General features: G+C 30.2%; 1 non-coding gene across 1 annotated transcript; it reads left to right on the forward strand.

The window, feature by feature from the left end:
• The first annotated feature begins 10,855 nt into the window (after nucleotides 1-10,855).
• LOC111577262 (5S ribosomal RNA) lies at nucleotides 10,856-10,974 on the forward strand. The gene has a single exon (XR_002746912.1). It is a non-coding gene; the product is annotated as a 5S ribosomal RNA (ribosomal RNA).
• Nucleotides 10,975-18,750: the final 7,776 nt, after the last annotated feature.

Here is an 18,750-nt window from a genome sequence, read left to right on the forward strand (position 1 = left end):
AAGTCAGTTGAACACACAAACCTTGGAGATATTGGAGAGTTGTGGTCAAGATTTCAAGTGTGAAACTTGTGAAGACATTATGAAGAAAGACTGTGAGAGAAAAATGAAGCCTCCTCAGCCAGATAGGAAACATTCAGGTAAGACAGAAGTCCAGACAACGAGCTGCAACTCAGCCCCAAATATCAGCAAACTACACACTGACATGTTACATTGAAGTTTTCACAACACTGACAACCAACATTTGCTCATTTTGTGTCTCATTGTGGCTCATTGTGATCATTTTGTCTCTAAACTTGCTCCATTTTTGTCTTTAGGATTGTTTTTACTTGTCATTTTTCTGCCTTTAAAACGTTTTTCTGTTCCATTTTGGTCATTTTGTGTCTCATTTAGATCATTTTGTGTCTCACTTAGATCAATTTGTGTCTCATTTAGATTATTTTATGTGTCATTTAGATCATTTTGTGCATCATTTTGGACATTTTGCGTCCATTTAAGGTTTTTCTGTTCCATTTAGTGTCTATTTTGTGCATCTCAGTATGTTTTTAGAGAAATAAAGTTGTATAAATCAGACTGTAAATGATCTATGAACAAACATCTCTGTAAAAACCTTCACAATGTTGAATAGAAAAACTATGGACAGTTTCATGACTGTAAGAGAAGATTTCTGGATTATTTTATGTCTCATTTGTGTCATTATGTGTTCAGTTTTGGTCAGTTTGCGTCTTTTGGTCTGTTTTTAAACATTTTACATCTTTTCATGTTGTTTTTGTACCATTTTGGTCATTTTTTTGTCTTAATTGTAGTAATTTTGCATCAGTTTAAGGTTGCTTTTTTCATTTTGTCTCATTTTGGTCTTTCATCTTTCTCTGCTTCTTTCTCTGCAGATTGCCAGGATTTCTTAAAGAAGTGCCTCACGATGGTCCCTGAACGTCGACCCAAACTGATGGAGCTTCTGCATCATCCATGGCTGAGATAGAAACACCACTCAGACACAACACAAACATCACATGACACATAAAGCCTTAATTATCCTTCATATTTTTTTTTTTTAAAAGTAGAAAACGTATCCTCATCTCTTCAAGGAGAGATGACAAAATCTCAATCAAACCACCGCGTACTGGCAGCTGTAGAGAATACAAAGATGATAAAACTTACTAAAGACGAAACTTCGCAAACTCGCTGTTACAGGAAATACACCTTTATTTCCCAAGTCTGCACAGAGTCTCACAGACTTCAGAAAATCAGTAAAACATGCAGACTTGTTCGTACTTGACGGAAATCAAAATAAATAAAATAAATTAAAATCAACAATACAATAAAAAATAACTAGAAATTACCAATACAATGAAAATAACTAAAATACATGAAATTTAACAATACAATAAAAATGATTAAAATCAATAAAAATTACCAATACAATAAAAATAAAGGAAATAATTATAAATTAAAAATGCAATAGAAATAGATAAATTAAATAAAACTTAATACAATAAAAACGATTAAATTTAGTAAAAATTAACAATACAATAAAAAACAATGAAAATGAACAATACAATAAAAATGAATAAAATAAATAAAAATTACAAAAACAATAAAAATCAATGACATGAATAAAACGAACAATATAAAAAAAATAGAATAATTACATAGTAATAATACAATAAAAATAAACAAAATACATAAAACCTCCAACAATAAAAATGAAAAAGTTTTAAAAGAATATCAATACAATAAGAATAAATAAAATAATTAGAAATTAGCAATACAAAAAAAAGAATAAAAATATAAAACCTAATACAATAAAAATGAACAAAATAGAAAAATATAACAATACAATAAAAATGATTAAAATAAATACAATTTGACAATACAATAAAAAATAATGAAAATTACCAATGCAATAAAAATGAATAAAATAAATAAAAATCAACAATACAATAAAATTATTACAATCAAAAAAATTGACAATACAAAAAATTACGAAAATAAATCAAATTACCAAAACAAAAAAAATAAATGTAATAATTAGAAATTAATAATGTATTAAAAATAACTGACATAAAAAAATCTTCATGAAATAAAAATGAACAAAATAAAAAATTATCAATACAACACAAATAAATAAAATAATTAGAAATTACCAATACAACAAAATGAATGAAATTATGAAAAATACCAATACAATAAAAATGAATAAAATAAATAAAAATCAACAATACAATAAAATTATCATAATAAAAAAAAATTGACAATACAAAAAATTACTAAAATAAATCAAGTTACCAAAACAAAAAAAAATAAATGTAATAATTAGAAATTAATAATACATGAAAAAAACTGAAATAAATAAAACGTAATTAAATAAAAATGAATAAAATAATTACAATTTGACAATACAATAAAAAATTATGAAAATTACCAATACAATAAAAATGAATCAAATAAATAAAAATCAACAATGCAATAAAATTATTAAAATAAAAAAATTGAGAATGCAAAAATTACTAAAACAAATCAAATTACCAAAACACTAAAAATAAATGTAATAATTAGAAATTAATAATACATTAAAAATAACTGAAATAAATACAACTTAATGAAATAAAAATGAATAAAATAAACAATTATCAATACAACACAAATAAATAAAAATAATTAGAAATTAACAATACAATAAAAATGAATACAATCAATAAAAATTAACAATACAATAAAAATGACTAAAATGAATACAATTTGACAATACAATAAAAATAATGAAAATTACCAATACAACAAAAATGAATAAAGTCAATAAAAATTAACAATACAATATTAATGATTAATATAATACAATTTGATAATACAATAAAAATAATGAAAATTACCAATACAATAAAAATGGATAAAATAACTAAAAATCAACAATACAATAAAATTATTACAATCAAAAAAATTGACAATACAAAAAATTACTAAAATAAATCAAATTACCAAAACAAAAAAAATAAATGTAATAATTAGAAATTAATAATACATTAAAAATAACTGAAATAAATAAAACTTAATGAAATAAAAATGAACAAAATAAAAAATTATCAATACAACACAAATAAATAAAATAATTAGAAATTAACAATACAATGAAATGAATAAAATCAATAAAAATTAACAATACAATATAAATGATTAAAATAAATATAATTTGACAATACAATAAAAAATAATGAAAATTACCAATGCAATAAAAATGAATAAAATAAATAAAAATCAACAATACAATAAAATTATTACAATCAAAAAATTGACAATAAAAAAAATTACGAAAATAAATCAAATTACCAATACAATAAAAATGAATAAAATAAATAAAAATCAACAATACAATAAAATTATTACAATCAAAAAAAATTGACAATACAAAAAATTACTAAAATAAATCAAATTACCAAAACAAAATAAAAAATAAATGTAATAATACTAAATTAATAATACATTAAAAAACTGAAATAAATAAAACTTAATGAAATAAAAGTGAATACAATAATTACAATTTTACACTACAGTAAAAAATAATGAAAATTACCAATACAATAAAAATGAATAAAATAAATAAAAATCAACAACACAATAAAATTATTAAAATACAAAAAATTGAGGATACAAAAAATTACTAAAACAAATCAAATTACCAAAACAATAAAAATAAATGTAATAATTAGAAAATAATAATACATTAAAAATAACTGAAATCAATAAAACTTAATGAAATAAAAATGAATAAAATAAAAAATTATCAATACAACACAAATAAATAAAATAATTAGAAATTACCAATACAATAAAAATGAATAAAGTCAATAAAAATTAACAATACAATATAAATGATTAAAATAAATACAACTTGACAATGCAATAAAAAATAATGAAAATTACCAATGCAATAAAAATAAATAAAATAAATAAAAATCAACAATACAATAAAATTATTACAATCAAAAAAATTGACAATACTAAAAATTACGAAAATAAATCAAATTACCAACACAAAAAAAATAAATGAAATAATTAGAAATTAATAATATATTAAAAATAACTGTAATAAATAAAACTTACTGAAATAAAAAGGAATAAAATAAAAAATTATCAATACAACACAAATAAATAAAATAATGAAAATTACCAATACAATAAAAATGAATAAACTCAATAAAAATTAACAATACAATAAAAATGATTAAAATAAATACAATTTGATAATACAATAAAAATAATGAAAATTACCAAGACAATAAAAATGAATAAAATCAATAAACATCAACAATACAATAAAATTATTACAATCAAAAAATTGACAATACAAAAAATTACGAAAATAAATCAAATTACCAAAACAAAAAAAAAATAAATGTAATAATTAGAAATTAATAATACATTAAAAATAACTGAAATAAATAAAACTTAATGAAATAAAAATGAACAAAATAAAAAAATATCACCACAACACAAATAAATGAAATAATTAGAAATTAACAATACAATAAAATGAATGAAATGAATAAAAATTAACAATACAATATAAATGATTAAAATGAAAAAATTGAGAATACAAAAATTACTAAAACAAATCAAATTACCAAAACAAAAAAAATAAATGTAATAATTAGAAATTAATAATACATTAAAAATAACTGAAATAAATACAACTGAATGAAATAAAAATGAATAAAATAAAAAATTATCAATACAACACAAATAAATAAAATAATTAGAAATTAACAATACAATAAAAATGAATAAAATCAATAAAAATTAATACAATAAAAATGACTAAAATGAATACAATTTGACAATACAATAAAAATAATGAAAATTACCAATACAATAAAAATGATTAAAATAAATACAATTTGATAATACAATAAAAATAATGAAAATTACCAAGACAATAAAAATGAATAAAATCGATAAAAATCAACAATACAATAAAATTATTACAATCAAAAAATTGACAATACAAAAAATTACTAAAATAAATCAAATTACCAAAACAAAAAAAAATAAATGTAATAATTAGAAATTAATAATGTATTAAAAATAACTGAAATAAATAAAACTTAATGAAATAAAAATGAACAAAATAAAAAATTATCAACACAATACAAATAAATAAAATAATTAGAAATTAACAATACAATAAAATGATTAAAATCAATAAAAATTAACAATACAATAAATATGACTAAAATAAATAAAATTACCAATACAATAAAAATGAATAAAATCAATAAAAATCAAAAATACAATAAAATTATTAAAATAAAAAAGTTGAGAATACAAAAAATTACTAAAATAAATCAAATTACCAAAACAAAAAAATAAATGTAATAATTAGAAATTAATACATTAAAAATAACAGAAATAAATAAAACTTAATGAAATAAAAATGAATAAAATAAAAAATTATCAATACAACACAAATAAATAAAATGATTAGAAATTAACAATACAATAAAATGAATAAAGTCAATAAAAATTAACAATACAATATAAATGATTAAAATAAATACAATTTGATAATACAATAAAAATAATGAAAATTACCAATACAATAAAAATGAAAAAAATCAATGAAAATCAACAATACAATAAAATTATTACAATCAAAAAAATTGACAATACAAAAAATTACTAAAATAAATCAAATTACCAAAACAAAAAAACATAAATGCAATAATGAGAAATTAATAATACATTTAAAATAACTGAAATAAATAAAACTTAATGAAATGAAAAAATAATTATACATAATAATAATAATAATAATAATAATAATAATAATAATAATAATAATAATAATAATAATAATAATAATAATAATAATAATAATATTACAATAAAATTAATAAAACTTTAAACAAAATATGAATGAAATAAAAAATTATCAATACAATGAAAATAAATAATATAATTACAAATTAACAATACAATAGAAATTGAAGAAATAATGAAAATTAACAACGCAATAAAAATGACTAAAATAAATCAAATGACCAAGACAGTAAGAAATAAATGCAAAAATTAGAAGGTAATAATACAATAAAATTAAAAAATGAATAAAAAAAAAATATATATATATATAAATACAATACAAATAAATACAATAATTAGAAATTAAGGATAAAATAAAAATAAAAAAATAATAAAACTAATAACAATAGAAACAAATAAAATAGAAAAAATTAACAATACAATAAAAATTTATGAATTAATGAAAATTGACAATACCATGAAAATTCATCAAATAATGAAGATTAACAATGCAATCAAAATTAGTAAAATAGAAAAAAAATTATACAATAAATATTAATGAAATATTGACAGTTAACAATACAATAAAAATTATTAACATCAATAAAAAATTGACAATACAATAAAAATAACTAAAATTACTAAAAAATTACCAATACAATAAAAGTAAATAAAAAGTAAAATTAACAATATAATAAAATAAATGAAATAATTAGAAATTAATCATACAATAAAAAATAAAACTTCATGAAATAAAAATATTTAAAACAAAAAAATTATCAATACAATAAAATAAATAAAATTATTAGAAATTAACAATACAATAAAAATGAATAAAATCAATAAAACCTAATACAATAAATATTAATGAAATAATGAATATTAGCCACATAATAAAAAAGATTGAAATGAATAAAAATTGACAATACAATGAGAAATTCATCAAATAATGAAAATTAACAATACAATAAAAATTATTAAAAACAATAAAAATTGACATTACAATAAAAATTGTTAAAACCAATAAAATTTGAAAATACAATAAAAATGACTACAAGAAATTAAATTACAAATACAATAAAAATGAATTTAATCAAGAAAAATTAACAATACAAAAAATTGATAAAATCAATAAAAATACAATAAATATTAATGAAATAATGAAAATTAACGTTACAATAAAAGTGAATGAATTGAATGAAAATTAATGAAGTAATGAAAATTAACAATATAATGAAAATGAATACAATAAATAACAATTAACAATACAATAAAAATTGTTAAAAGCAATAATAATTGACAATACAATAAAAATGACTAAAATAAATAAAATTACCAAAACAATAAAAATTAATAAAATAAATAAAAGTTAACAATACAATCAAAATTATTAAAATAAATAGAAATTGACAATATAATAAAAACTTCAAAAATAAATAAAATTACCAATACAATAAAAATGAATAAAATCAATAAAAATTAATGAAGTAATGAAAATTAACAATATAATGCAAATGAATACAATAAACAAAAATTAAGAATACAATAAAAATTGTTAAAATCAATAATAATTGACAATACAATAAAAATGACTAAAATAAATAAAATTACCAATACAATAAAAATGAATAAAATCAATAAAAATTAATGAAGTAATGAAAATTAACAATATAATGCAAATGAATACAATAAACAAAAATTAAGAATACAATAAAAATTGTTAAAATCAATAATAATTGACAATACAATAAAAACGACTAAAATAAATAAAATTACCAATACAATAACAATGAATAAAATCAAGGAAAATTAACAACACAATAAAAATGAATAACATCAATAAAAATTGACAATACAATAAATTTTATGAAATTATGAAATTTAACAATGCAATAAAAAATTAATAAAATCAGTAAAAATTAACAATACAATAAAAATTATTAAAATCAAGAAAAATATCAATACAATAAAAATTGTTAAAATCAATAAAAATGGACAATACCGTAAAAATGACTAAAATAAATAAAATTACCAATACAATAACAATGAATAAAATCAATAAAAATTTACAATGCAATAAAAATCATTAAAATAAATAAAAATTGACAATACAATAAAAATTAATGAAATTATGAAAATTAACAGTACAATAAAAATAAAAAAATCAATAAAAATATATGAAATAATGAAAATTAACAATACATAAAAATGATTAAAATAAATAAAAATTAACAATACTATAAAAAATTATTAAAATCAATAAAAATTGACATTACAATAAAAATTAATGACATAAGTAAAAACAATACAATAGAAATTAATAAAAGAGTGTTGGAATTTATGTGACAAACCGTCTCGAACTCGTTGATAGACGAAATTATATCTCAAACCACGGCGTTCTTCCTGATTCGGAAAGTATAAAGTATTAACTACAAATCCCAAAATTTTCGTCCGTCAATGGCTTTCAACCCCTACAATTTAAAAGGAATCAAATAAATAAAAATTAGCAACACAATAAACAGAAACAAATAAATATAAATTAACAGTTCAATAAAAATGAATAAAATAAAGAAAAATTAACAATACCATAAAAAGAAATAAAATAAATATAAATTAACAATACAATAAAATTAATAAAATAAATAAAAATTGACAATACAATAAAAACTAATTCTAATAACTCAATAATGTTTTTCCTCAACAACATCTCCATGACTTAAACACATTGTGGCCAGAACGTTCTACCTTTGTTAATATATCATATTAGATGAACATTTTATAAAAATCACCAGAGGCCTCACTCACAATTGGAAAACACTCTTTAAATGTTGTTTTGAGAATGTTCCTACTTTGTAATCATAGAACATAATCTGTGTTCTTGACTACATCTTTTGAATGTTGACGCTAAAAGAATCATATTAACTTTACAGGAACATTACTGGAAATGAAAATATTTGTAAAAGTAGTTTAAACACTAGACTAAAACATGATTAGAACCTGCAGCTAATGTTAGCCAGAGTGGTGGGAACCTTCTCCTGTGGAGCTTCAGAACTTCACCTCCACTGTGTTTCATGTTTCAGAATGGGAAGCACCTTTATAGAAGTGGCAGGAAGTGGATTCAGGCTGATCCTGGTTCTGGAGAGACCGGTTCCTCCGGAGGGCAGCGGAGGTTTGCTGGAGGAGGCGGAGGCCAAGGTAGGCTGTTGGGAGAATCCTGTTTCTGAGGTTTTAGTTTACCTCACAGTAGAACATTCTGAACTGTTTATCACAAGTTTACAAAACCTCACGTCCTCACGAATGTTAGAAGTATACATGGTACCATCATCTTCCTAAGTCTGAGCCACTCATGCAGGCTTTGAAAAATGAAGGAACTTACGTTAAGCAGACTCACTTGTATAAAGTAAAGTTTTAAAATACATGTCGACCTGTCATCGACCCAAGTCTGCACAGAGTCTGGTGACTTCAAAATGACTACATTTAGGGACTCGCATCTCTCCAAGGCTGCATTAACTCTCACAGACTTGAGGAGATCACGAAGTTTCAGTTGGACCCTCATGTATTCGCCGATGCAGAAAGAACAAGTCTTCTTCCCAAGTCTGTTCAAAGTCTTGTACACTTTGGCATGTGATGAAATTTACGAATTCTTAAGTACTCACCGATGTGGAAGGTATACGTCGTACTATCATCTTGCCAAGTCTGCACAAACTCTGGTAGACTTTGGAAAATGCCGAACACTACATGACATGGACTCATTTGTACTCGTAGACGCAGGAAGTGTACATCCTATCGTCCTCTCCCAAAGTCTGTACAAACTCTTAAAATCTTTGGAAGAGGACGGTACGACTTCAATTGTCTGCATCACGGAGTACGAGGAAATCCATGTAACGTAACTTTCGGCATTTTTTAAGGTCATAAAATTTCCCTTCATTTAAATTTGCTTCGCACTGACTCATACTTGCTTTCTCAAAAAAATACAAGATATATTTCCATCTTCTGAAGTCTGCACAGACTCTGGTAAACTTGAGAAGTTGACGAAACATTCCAAACCTAACATACGCGCCGACGTTGAACGTATGTGTCGTACCATCATCTTCCCAAACTCTTGTGGACTTCTTGAAAGTCTGTCAGAGCAACTGTCATCATTTTCCACTTAATGCTGCTCTGATGCTGTTTTCTGTCAAACCACAAGAACTCATGTTGTTTTTTCTTCCTTCTCTCCTGCAGCCTCCATCCAGCCGTCCGTGGAAAGGGGATCTCTCTTTGAATTGCCTTTCCCGAGGTTTCTTCCCATCTTCCATGGGGAGTTTTTTCTCGTCTTCATAGAGAGCTTGGGCTGGATCAAGATCTCCTCAAAAATAAAACTTCATTATAATAAATAACACATCATTATAGATTATTTCCAGATTACATTTAGAGTTACATCCTGGTTAATAAGTTGTTTACACAAAACCAAGTTGAGCTGCACATTTTAGAGGACATTGTACATTTATTATATAACGTATTAAAGAGCTACTTTACAGATTCAGATTAATAATTCAAAATATGACCAAAAAATAAGTTCTGGTGTATTATTAGATGCTTTTTTCCCCTAGTGGAAATTCACAAGATGTAAAATAAATATAAATTGAAGCCAGCCTCGGCTTTACCAGCTGCAAAATTAAAGTTATCTACATGCTAATGCATTTAAAAGGTGTAATCCTGTTATATAAAATACACTTTTACAAGTTAATTAAATTAGTTAAATGCATGGTTGCAAGATTACAAGCCCAAGGTACTGATTTAGCTAAACCTTTTAAGTTGCAAACATTTATTTATGTTTATGTTATTTTGACATAATAATGTTTCACCGACTTAATATTGTGAATAATTTAAAATCGCATTTTTTGCTTGAGTTGATTTCAAACTAAATTCAAATTGAAGAAAGAAAGAAAGAAAGAAAGAAAGAAAGAAAGAAAGAAAGAAAGAAAGAAAGAAAGAAAGAAAGAAAGAAAAAGAAAAAGAAAGAAAGAGGTGGCCACGTCTTGTCACAGCATCTATAAAACTGTGGTTAGTTACGAAGTCCTTCGCTTACGGCCATACCAGCCTGAATACGCCCGATCTCGTCTGATCTCGGAAGCTAAGCAGGGTAGGGCCTGGTTAGTACTTGGATGGGAGACCGCCTGGGAATACCAGGTGCTGTAAGCTTTTTACATCTCCTCACAACCTGCACAGGACGCTGTTGCTCATTCTCTGGAGACAGCTGGCAACTAAAACCTCTCTGGGTTTTTAAAAGCCAACAAGTGAACTGATTCTGCCTCCACGTCTGCAGGAGACCTTCTCTGTTTCTTGGTTCCTCCTCCGACCACCAGGTGGCGCCTCCTGCTTTCAACTGAGGCTGTATGTGAGAGAGTTAAGGTGGATCAGCTGCAGCTGATGCTGATTTGTTGTTGCTTCTGTTGTGGCTGTACCTTAGACTGTACAATAAAGATGGGCATATAGCGACTGGCTCCAAAAATGAAGCCTCAACAAAGTGCCAAAAACTTGCAGTGCTACTCCGTCCGACAGGGGCTGGCTCCAAAACGCTCTGGTTCCACAGACCCCAGTTCTACATGGCAAAAAGTAAGAGACGAAAGACTGCTTTTCTGCAGCTCAGGATTTGTTGGAAATCTTAATGCACCTATATAGCGAGTTTGAACACGTTTTTAGAAAGAAGTGCAACACCGCTGCAGCTGCAAAAGCGAGGGAGACGGCGTGGGAGAAAATTGCTGCCCGGGTCAATGCGTAATGTGATTTAAACTTACGCATTGACCCGGCAGCAATTTTCTCCCATGCCGTCTCCCTCTCTTTTCAAACTCGCTATATGAGCGCATTAAGATTTCCAGTTCAAGCGGTGTAGTCCTCCGCTTCCCCGTTGCCATGGTGACTCTTCGAATCGGCGCTCCATTGATACTGGCTTTTCAGAGTTGTGGCGCACGCGCTGAACTCTGGGTGAAACTAAAATTCTTTATTAATTATTAATTAATTATTATTAAATTCTTTATTTTGGGTTCATCAGGGCCGACTTCCCAGCTCTGGTGGTGAAGGCCAGCGGTCTGGCAGCGGGGAAGGGAGTCATTGTGGCCCGAGATCAAGACGAGGCCTGTCGGGCTGTGATGGACATTATGAAGGTACGAGGTTATTAAACATTTCTCTGGTTAATCATTAATCTTGGGCTGAACATTGGCAAGGAATGGGGTAAAGGTCCAACAGTACTTGGCCAAAATTTGATTGAAAATAGATAAATGACCGGCATCCTTCATGAATATTCAGTTACAGCTGCCCACTGAGCGGCTCTGCTAGTACAATGATAAATGTTGCAGTCAGTGCTGATGTCCCAGTTTGTTTCTGGGCTGCTTAGAGCTGCTGTAATCATTATGTTGATATTAAACCTCATATACAGAGCCAAAAAAAAGGATTAACCCTCCTCTCACTCTATTGCTTTTTGACATTGAATCAAGGTCAATTTAGTTGTCCTTTTTTTGACTGGAATTTACAAAAAAAGACTCTTATGTCAAAATGAAAACAGATTTCTCCAAAGAAAAGGTAATTTAAAATGTAAAATAAGGGATTGCATAAGTATTAACTCCATTTAAAGTGACGCTAATTCAGCAGTCGTCAGTTGGTGCTAGAAGCTCCACAGTTAGTTAAATGTAGATCTTCTGAGGTCAGTGAATGTGTCTCAGTGATCGTCATATTAAGACTCCTGTATCTGGAAAGTCCAGTCACTGAATCACTCCTCCTGGATAGAACTCCATTATTATGAAGACTAAAGAACTCTCCAAGAAACTCTGAGAGAAGGTTCATACAAGTGTTGTCTGTTCTTCACCAGTCACAGCTTTGTGAGAGACAAAGAGAAAGACACCGTTAATAAACTCATATTAAATCTGGACTAGAGTTCACCAGAAGGCATGTAGGAGACTCTGAAGTCAACTCAGTTCAGCTGAGAATTTTTGGCTGGCTTTAAAAAGAGCTGTTCATCCACGACCCAAGTGTAACCTGATGAGTTTGAACAGTTTTGCAAAGACAAATGAAGGCACAGTTTCACCATTCATATTTTCAGGCTGGTTAGGTAATTTGGTAAGTCATCATTTTGACACAAACATCTTCTTTTTGTAAATTCTCAAAAAAAAATAAACAAAAAACCTAAATTAACTGTGACTGAACATTGAAGAACAACTAAAAAAAACAAAAAACAGGGAAAACTTCCAAGTGTTGTGAAAACTTTTTCCAGACACTGTATAAGTGAAAGGGGTCATAGTGATGAACTGGAAGGGCCTTGTTATCGACTCTGTGCTTCCCCTCAGCTTTATGGAGCATTTTAGCACCTTTCACTTCATTGTGCTTTTAGCAGCTGCACTGTTTGGCTGCACTCTCTCCAACACTGGAGATGTTTTCAGAAGCAGTGTTGAGCTGTAAACTGGATGGAACTAGTGATTTTGATACTGAAATGATTCCACAGCAAAAACCTAAAACATCCAGAATAGTAATGAAATAATACATGACAGAAGATCTTTTATTTATTTATATATTGACTGAACATGTTCACTTTAACCTTTCACACTTAGAGGAACTGCAGCTTTGGCTTCAGTTTTCAGTCACAGAAGTTGCTGCTTGTTCACACATTCCATTTTATTCCATAAATGAATCATGCTGTGAATTCTACTTTCTTGGTACTTGTAGTGGTTATCTTAAGTTCTGTAGTTCTTTCCTTACTTCTCTTCTTTCTTGTTTCCATAACCACTTCATGAGCGAGAGGCGAGATATCGTTTTACGCGTTTATTAAGCAACATCATCATAAGAACCAAGATAATGATGACATGATAATGACAACGGTAAAACTACCGTGTTGCTCCGCTCCCCCTCGTATACTGAAAAACAAAAACATAACAACTTCCGGCCACATTCTTCTTCGTGGCTGCATTTACAAGCCTACGGAAGCCTAACAGGATAATAATTAAGTCGAACACTTCAACCATCTCAATTTACAAAAATCTGCATTTCAGCACCGAAGATGATAATTTCTTAAATTATAACAGGACTGCAAAAATGGCGCTTACATTCCGGCCCCTAATTGTTATTGCTATAACATAACAATTATAAATCAAACAAAAGCGTCTTGCAGTAAATCACAATCAAATGACTCTCACTAAACAAACTTACTCCTGAAATGCAACACAAATTTCACATACATTCTATCTTAATAACAATATACTCACTCAAATTGTGACCTTAGTACAAAGACACATTGCTCATGAATATTCATATTATTCATCCATTTCAAGCAATAGAGACAACTTATCAACTGGTCTTTCTAATACACTGCTCCTAGTTTTGATGAATACTCGTCTGACAAGTCCTTTGGAATCAGGTACTGTCCTTTCGACTTTTCCCATACACCAAGAACTTCTTGGTGCCTTGTCATCAACTATAAGGACGACATCTCCAGGTTTCAAGTTTCTCTTTGTCCTTAGCCACTTCTGTCTCTCTTGCAGAAGTGGTAAATACTCCTTAGTCCAACGCTTCCAAAACATGTCTGCCAAATACTGCACCTGCCTCCATCTTCTCCTAGAATACAAGTCCTCTTTGTTGAACACACCAAGTGGCAGAACTGGTTGTCTTTTCAACAGGAGTAGATGGTTAGGTGTGAGTGCTTCAATGTCATTTGGGTCATTAGACACTCTGGTTATCGGTCTATCATTAATAATAGACTCCACTTCACATAACAATGTCTGAAGGCGTTCATCATCAAGAGTCTGCTGCTTCAGGATCTGGTGAAGTATTTTCCTCACAGATCGTATCTGTCTTTCCCAGACACCACCAAAATGAGATCCCGCTGGTGGATTGAATATCCAGGTAACACCTTTCTGCAACAGCGCCTCTGAAATCTTAGAAAGATTCCAACATTTGATTGCTTGACGCATTTCTTTCTCTGATCCCACTAGATTCGTTCCATTGTCTGATCGCATAACAGACACCTGACCTCTTCTAGCTATGAATCTTCTAAATGCATTTATACATGCATCAGTCTCAAGCGAATGGGCAACTTCCAGGTGGATTGCTCTAACAGTGAGACATGTAAACAAAACGCCATATCTTTTGACTCGACTCCGCCCACATTTTACCTCAAAGGGCCTGAAATAGTCAATCCCCACATTGGTGAATGGGGGCTGATCTGGAATCAGGCGATCCCTTGGCAAGTCCGCCATTCTTTGTTCTTCTGGTTTAGTTGAGATCTTTCTGCATGTTACACACTTTGACAGTAATTTTCTTAGAGCAGAATCTGCCTTCAGAATCCAGAATCTCTCTCTCAGTTTGGAAAGGATAAAGTTTCTCCCACTATGTCCAGTTTTCTCATGAATGTGTCTAAGGATTAAAGTAGAGACATGATGGTCTTTAGGAAGTATCACTGGATGCTTAACATCTGCTGGTAAGGCTGATTGATGCAACCTTCCGCCAACTCTCAAAATACCTTCCTTAACAACAGGATCAAGTTTAACAATGCGACTTGACCCTTTAAGCTTGTGACCTTTCTGAAGAGTTTCAATCTCATCACTGAAGCACTGATGCTGGCAAAACCTAATGATCTCCCCTTCTGCCTGTACAATGTCTGCAGTAGTCAACAAAGTCCCTTTCATGGTTGTTCTAAAGCTTTGCATTTGCTTTGACACTTCATTTTTCTCATAACTCTGATTAGGACTGACTTGTGACAACAGAGTGTTGCGTTGTTCACTCAGCTTCTGGAGCAGCTGTCTGAACCTCAACATCCAGGACACTGCCTTAGCCAAACTGTGCCACCCTGAGTAGTGATGGATGAGCTTGGTAAGTGGATCCATGTGCACATCAGCAGCATTTACATTTACAGCAGTCTTAACTTCCACATCTTGCTGCATTTCCTTTGGCATATTTGGTGAAGTTGGCCAATATTCCTTGTCCTTTGTCAGAAAGTCTGGCCCGTTGATCCAGTATTGACATTTAATAAATGTGTCTGCATTCATTCCTCTGGATGCGTAGTCAGCAGGATTCAGCTCAGAGTTCACATACTTCCACTGACTTGGCTGAGAGTTGTCTCTGATGAGTGACACTCTGTTAGCGACAAATGTTTTGAATCTGATATTCTCACTGGCAATATACCTTAAGACAGTTGTACTGTCTGTCCAGAATACAGATTCTTCCAGTGGCAGTTGTAGTTCTTTGTTCAGGAGTTTGTTCATTTTTACAGCAACAGCTGCTGCTGTTAATTCCAGTCTCGGGATGGTTGTCTGCTTCAAAGGGGATACTCTCGATTTTCCTATGAGGAATGAACAGTGGATTTCACTCTTTTCATTAATGGCACGAAGGTAGGTGACCACACCATAACCCTTCTCACTTGCATCTGCGAAATGGTGCAATTGTGCAGACATGATGACTCCAAAACCGACTGGTTTCAAGCACCTGTTCACTGTGAAGCCATGCAACTTCATGAAATCAGAAAGCCATGACAATGCCTTGCGAGCCAACTCATAGGGAATATCTTCATCCCAAACCAGTTTTCTACCACAAAGTTCTTGCATTATCATCTTGGCTGGGAGGATGACTGGAGACAAGAACCCCAGAGGGTCATATATTGAACTCACAAATGAGAGGATGCCTCGTCTTGTCTGTGACATATGTTTTGCGTTAATTCTGACCTTGAATGAGTCTGATTCAATACACCAGTTTACTCCAAGGACTCTTTCATCAGGTAGTGCATCGTGACAGAGATCTAAATCTTTGATCTCTTTTGCTCTTTCTGACTCAGGGATCGAGGTAAGGACAACTCTGCTGTTGCTCACCCATTTGGTTAAGTGGAATCCTCCACTTTCACACAATGATGTTAGTTCTTCAACCATCATACAAGCCTGTTTCTCATTGGACACTGAAAGAAGGCAATCATCTACATAAAAATTATGAAGCACTGCATTTACTGCAGCAGGTGTCATTTTGCCCTTAGCATCCTCAGCTGTCCCTTTTAAGGCAAAGTTGGCACAGCTGGGTGAGGATGTTGCACCAAATAGGTGCACAGTCATCTTGTACTCTACCAGGGGTTCATTTAAGTTTCCATCAGGCCACCACAAAAAACGTAGTAGATCAGTGTCTTCTGGTGGTACTTTAACCTGATGATACATAGCCTCAATGTCTGACATTAAAGCAACATGTTCATGTCTGAATCGTGTCAACACTCCAACTAGTGAATTTGCTAGATCTGGTCCTTGTAAGAGCTCTCCATTCAATGACTTGCCTTGATACGATGATGCACAATCAAACACTACACGAAGCTTTTTCTTCTGGGGATGATACACTCCATGGTGGGGTATGTACCAAACTCTTCCATTGTCTGTCTCAAGTTGTTCGAGTGGCACTTGAACTGCATAGCCTTTGCTCAGTAGGTCAGACATGAAGACTTGGTATTCATTGTGCAGCTCTTTGTTTTTGAGGAGTTTCCTTTTCAGGTTTTCTGCTCTCTGAACAACTAAGTTACGGTTATTAGGCATCTTGACAGATCTGTTTCTAAGAGGAAGACTTATGCTGTAGTGTCCTTCGACTCTTTTGACAGATTTAGCAACAGAGTCCATGAATTGAACATCTTCTCGGGACATTTCCTGCTTTTCTTCACAGGCCTTCTCTGGAAAATCATGGTTAATCTGTTGCAGCAGCAAAGTTTCCACATCAGCAATGGAAATGCGATTCACTGACACACTTGTTTTGTTTTCCAAAGAGAAAGTGTTGTCTTTGTGAATAGGACCGTTGATGACCCAGCCTAGGACTGTTTGAACTGCATATGGACCGTCGTCATGACTGTGGACAACATCCCACGGTTCCATAGCTTTGTGAGCATTGGATCCTATTAGAAGTCCAACATCTGCATCTATTTGTGGCAAATGGATACCATGCAGATGAGGCCACTTTTCCAAATCCCTTTGCACAGGAATACTCTCCCTTGACACCGGAATGTCCATGTGAGTGTATGTTTCGGGCAGGTCAATGTAAACATTCTCGTTCACACCACAGACTTCCAAACCTGTAACAAGGTAACTTGATTCTAACTTCTCCTGGCCCATTGTGCGGAGAAGGATCTGAGTTTTCTTGCCCTCTATGCCAAGCTGTCTCATTAACTTCTCAGAACAGAATGTGGCTTGACTACCATTGTCCATAAATGCATAAGTCTCAATTGTCTTATTACTTTTCTTTACCTTGATGTAAACAGGTATGATTGACAAGGCACAGGTGTTGTTACCGGCCCCGGTAGCACCACATGTTCCACTTGAAACAAATGCTGGTTCACTTAAAGTGGCGTTTTCAGTTGCATGTTCCTGAGTGTTCTCAGCAGTTTCATCCTCTTCTCTTGTGACATGGAGCATATTTGGGTGTCTCTTTGAGCAGTAGTCACAAACCATTCTCCTTTTACACTGTTTACTCAGGTGCCCATGTGTTAAGCACGCAAAGCACAGTCCTTTTCCTTTAAGGAATTCTAGCCTTTCCTTATAAGGCAGTTTTCTGATTTTGTAGCATTCAGCCAGTGTATGTTTTTTCTCACAGTACATACATGACTTCTGGAAGGCATTATTTTCAGGTGATCTTTCCTTTACAATAGGTGCTGCACTTGTGGCAAATGTGCTTCCTTTTGGTCTAGATGCTCCAGTTGTTCTAACATTGAAGTAGGCCTTTCTCCTGTCATCAGATTCTTTAATGTCACCAAACAGTGGCTCTAATGCTATCTTAGCTTGTCTGTTGACAAATCTGACAAGGTCATGAAACTTTGCCCTTCTTCCGCTCATCCCTTGGATGTCAAAGGCAGAAACTCTCCACATTTCTCTCAGTTTATATGGGAGTTTGGCTACAATGGCTCTCAGGTTAGTGTGATTGTCTAATTCTTCAAGCTCATCAATGTCTTGCATTGCATTGTTACAGCCACTGAGAAACAAG

This window comes from Amphiprion ocellaris, chromosome 24, assembly GCF_022539595.1.
Source record: "Amphiprion ocellaris isolate individual 3 ecotype Okinawa chromosome 24, ASM2253959v1, whole genome shotgun sequence".
Taxonomy (NCBI): domain Eukaryota; kingdom Metazoa; phylum Chordata; class Actinopteri; family Pomacentridae; genus Amphiprion; species Amphiprion ocellaris.